Source organism: Octopus bimaculoides, chromosome 9, assembly GCF_001194135.2.
Source record: "Octopus bimaculoides isolate UCB-OBI-ISO-001 chromosome 9, ASM119413v2, whole genome shotgun sequence".
NCBI classification, from domain to species: domain Eukaryota; kingdom Metazoa; phylum Mollusca; class Cephalopoda; order Octopoda; family Octopodidae; genus Octopus; species Octopus bimaculoides.
The window spans coordinates 84,256,227-84,261,214 of record NC_068989.1 but is presented as its reverse complement, the minus strand read 5'-3'; positions in this window follow the sequence as shown (position 1 = coordinate 84,261,214).

Here is a 4,988-nt window from a genome sequence, read left to right as displayed (position 1 = left end):
ATATATATATATATATATATATATATATATATATATATATATATATATATATATACATATATATATATATACACTGATAGAGAGATAGAGAGATAGAGAGAGAGAAATTGATAGAAGGTCAGACCTTGAGGTCAGTGTCCCTTCTCTTGTAAAGTTTAATATATATATACATGTGCATACACGCACGCACACACACACACACACACACACATGCACACGCACGTACGCACATATATTTGTTGTGGTGTGGAAATTACTACTTCATCCTTTGCACACGGAACTGGACACATGATTAACAGAGATGCAAATTGTAAAGCAAGGGTTAAAAATCAAATTGCACCCTCGACATACAACAATGGAATAGTGTCCTGTAACTTAGCAACATGCGACTTCAAAAGCAATTTGTGTATAAAAAAAACTATCCGTATACGCACGTAAGCACGTGCTTTCATGTATAGACATGTATTTATGAGCACCTGCGCGCGCACACATAGAGGTAAACACTCATGCACAAGACACTCGCATACACACCCATATAAACATCTGTGAGGTGCATCGGTGTGTTTGCTCGCACAAACATATATTTATGTTAGTGAAGGCACGTGACTTGTTACTTAGGGTATTCTGCCCACGATCATATTGGTCGGGAGATCGATTCCCGGCAGCGCGTTGTGTCCTTACTCTTTACTCTTTTACTCTTTTACTTGTTTCAGTCTTTTGACTGCGGCCATGCTGGAGCACCGCCTTTAGTCGAGCAAATCGACCCCAGGACTTATTCTTTGGAAGCCTAGTACTTATTCTATCGGTCACTTTTGCCGAACCGCTAAGCTACGGGGACATAAACACACCAGCATCGGTTGTCAAGCGATGTTGGGGGGACAAGCACAGACACACAAACACACACACACACACACACACACACACACACACACACACACATATATATATATATATATATATACATATACATATATACGACGGGCTTCTTTCAGTTTCCGTCTACCACATCCACTCACAAGGCTTTGGTCGGCCCGAGGCTATAGTAGAAGACATTTGCCCAAGATGCCACGCAGTGGGACTGAACCCGGCACCATGTGGTTGGTAAGGAAGATACTTACCACATAGCCACTCCTACGCCTTGTGCAAGATATTTTATTTCCCGTACCTGTAATTGAAAGGGGCCAGCCGTGCCACATTATGTGTCACACTCAATCTCCCTGAAAACTACTGATATGTTAAGGGTACACGTGTTTGTGAAGAGATCAGCCATTTACATGTTAATTTCACGAGAAGGCTGTTCTGTTGACCGGAGCAAATTGAACCCTCGTCGTCATAACCGACAGGGTGCCAGTTATATTGATGCTAACCCTTAATGACATTCTTCCAGTTTGATAATTCTTTAATCACAATTTTACAACAGTATATTTATTTTTACTTTGTTTTGTCTTACGACTCTACATCAGTCACCACTCATCTCTACATCAGAGTATTGTATATTTTACTTCTCGTTATATTATCAATGTGGTTAAGAAATCCGCTCCGCTATTAAGTGGTCCCATATTCTGTCCCTCTTCAATGCCCATTGAGCAAGTGTCTTTTACTATGCACTCGATTTCATTAATATTTTATGGGAAATTCGGAAGACGGAGTTAACTCACTTCCAGCCTGCACGATTTTTCGTGCGTTACACTCGTTCAGGCTCGTGGGCCTAATTCTAGCTGGCAAGATGACGTATAAAACTGTTACTGGTTCTTGGCCATCATTATTTGCTTCAGGTCAAGTGGTGAGATTCAGTGCTCCGTGGGTCATAGAAGAAGTTATCTAAGGAGAGCAGATGTATATGGTACAAGTTTTCGGCGGTTAAAAATAAAATTTCTTTTGCAATTAAAATTTTTTACTATAGCAAAATAAACAGCTTTTTAAAGAATGTATTTTCCCCATGTTTGCAGAGTCTCCACATTCCATCCCATGTTTTCGGGAACAATGATTTTGGGGGCAGAGTAAATCTCCAATTAATCCAACACAATTTTTTCACCATTGGTAAACAGGATGCGGTGACAAAGTAGGCTCCAAACTATAGAGCCATTTTCCATTCCACTATTCACCGATGTTCAAACGTACTGTGAAAGAGAGGTAATAGAAGTTCTCTCTCTAGATCTGAAGGCGTAAATATGCTGGTTCTATCTGCACTTAAATATATGCTCTGTAAGTCCACTATACTTTCTCTGAATACAATGTCTATATGAGCGACTTAAGAGAGCAGTAACTGCTTAGTGTGCAGTTCTTCAAATACAATTTGTTGGTTGGCTAGAGTATTGGGTTGGGGACGAGGGTTTGCTGGTTACGTATTTTCGGTTGTGTTCTGTGATCTGTTAACCAGTGTCGACCAAGAAATAATATCCGGTTTGTTATTTTTCGGTTGAAAAGCGTGTGAAATTTATGTGTAATTGGAAAGTGTTTAACAAATGACAGGATGGTTGTAGATCTTTTTCTTTCTATGTTAAACGATATAATATTCCGCTTTTTACTTGATCTTCTAGTTTCTAAGAAGCGTTTCTTATAAACAGCTTGCTACATAAATTCACTTTTTTTGTAATGAAGCCATGTAATCGAGGGCAGAGGGGTTGAAAATATTCCCATTGAATGGTAAGTTGGCTATTTTTCTACTCATTTTATTTACTATTTTTCTTATAATGCCTGATAGTGGCTGGAGATTTTATTTATGTGTGTGGTACCTTCGTTTGGATTTCTGTATGGGTAGTGGTTTTAGGGTTAAGTTCTAGTGTTCTACAAAAGAAACTAATGGATCTTGGGTCACACATGATGCAGATGTTCATATTCTTCTTCTTAGTTATCCGCCGAGGTCGACTTTGCCTTTCATCCTTTCAGGATCGATAAATTAAGTACTAGTTGCGTACTGGGATCGATTTAATTGATTGCTCCCCCTCCCACCAAATTTCAGGCCTTGTGCCTATAGTAGAAAGGATTATTCTTCTTAAATATCAAATTAGGTACTTTCTAAAATCACCTCTTCCTCAGAATATGTATTGAACACGATCTATATGTATAATCTAAATATATAGGGTATTGTACACTTGTTCGTATTTTCTATAATGAAGAGTTGTGACCAGTCCATTCATGATCATCCCATTTCTCTATTTAGATATCGATACAAGGTCGCCTTCATTTTTGATTAAATGTGAGTTGCTGTGAAATAGGGTCAACTTCCTGGCGTTGATACTAATATCAAGGTTGCTGGTGGTGCTATATTCTATTATAATTTCAAAGGCTTTCAAGAGAGGACTTTTAAATATAAATGGGTACTATTCTGCTATGTCAAATTGGGTAAATATACATGTGCTTTATTCTCCAAATTATTAAACCAACAAATCACAACAGTATTATATTTTCATTGAGCTACTATGGTGGTATTTATAATTTTGAGATTAATGGAAATTAATTAATTATTTGGGGACTTGCTTATCTTAGGCTTGGGGTAAGTTTAGAAATTTTCTTTGTGGTTCTCAGGAGAATCAACAGTGTCTGTATAACATGATGTTCCATGTGATCTCCTTTTTTGTGTTGCTAGAGTTTTGTTTCCATGTTTATTGTATCATATATATATTCAGGTTTGGAGGCGCAATGGCCCAGTGGTTAGGGCAGCGGACAAGCGGTCATAGGATCGCGGTTTCGATTCCCAGACCGGGCGTTGTGAGTGTTTATTGAGCGAAAACACCTAAAGCTCCACGAGGCTCCGGCAGGGGATGGTGGCAAACCCTGCTGTACTCTTCCACCACAACTTTCTCTCACTCTTTCTTCCTGTTTCTGTTGTGCCTGTAATTCAAAGGGTCAGCCTTGTCACACTGTGTCACGCTGAATATCCCCGAGAACTACGTTAAGGGTACACGTGTCTATGGAGTGCTCAGCCACTTGCACGTTAATTTCACGAGCAGGCTGTTCCGTTGATCGGATCAACTGGAACCCTCGACGTCGTAAGCGACGGAGTGCCAACAACAACAATATTCAGGTTTATTTTGTGTTTTGGTCATCAGGTTTAATAGAAACTGCTTGAGTAGACCAGGACGAACTAAATAGATACAAAAACAGAGTGGATACAGTGATGCGCTGCAATGGTGCATGCTCCCCATTTGACCTGACCTAGCAAGCCAAGAGCAATGCTAAAAATACTTCACATTTGACCTGACCTAGCAAACCAAGAGCAATGCTAAAAATGCTCCACATTTGACCTGACCTAGTAAACCAAGAGCAATGCTAAAAATGCTTCACATTTGACCTGACCTAGTAAACCAAGAGCAATGCTAAAAATGCTCCACATTTGACCTGACCTAGTAAACCAAGAGCAATGCTAAAGATGCTCCACACTTGACCTTATTGGGCAAGGAAAGAGCAATGCTAAAAACCATGTAATAACAGATTGCGTAAGATTTTAAAGGTTTGTAATTGCATAAAAATCCCCTAAATTGAAATTGCTTTCAATAATTTTCGTTTCTCATTATAAAAAATAAATACCAAGATGAAAACACACTGGAGCTCTACAACTGCTGAAAGCATTTTGAAAATTTGTTTGCTAAACCTGTTCGACCCATTCAAATAAAATAAAACAACACAAGATAACAAATATCAACAGTGGAATTGTGAAACATTATAATCTGACAGCATAAAAAACAGAACACAATATATATATGTATATAATCTATATATTTTCAGAAACAATATATACATTAAAAAGTTAGTATATTAGAATACAATAGATATACATAACTACATATATTTGTGGCTATAAACTGATTTATACATACATATGGCTACTATTGCATGCAGTTCACAATCAACAGACAAATATGAGGTAGAAAAATTGTAACAGCAAACATGACAAAATCTGTATTTATAGCTATACATACACACACACTTACAAATGCATACAAACACACACCATGCACACATAGATATATATTGGTATATATATA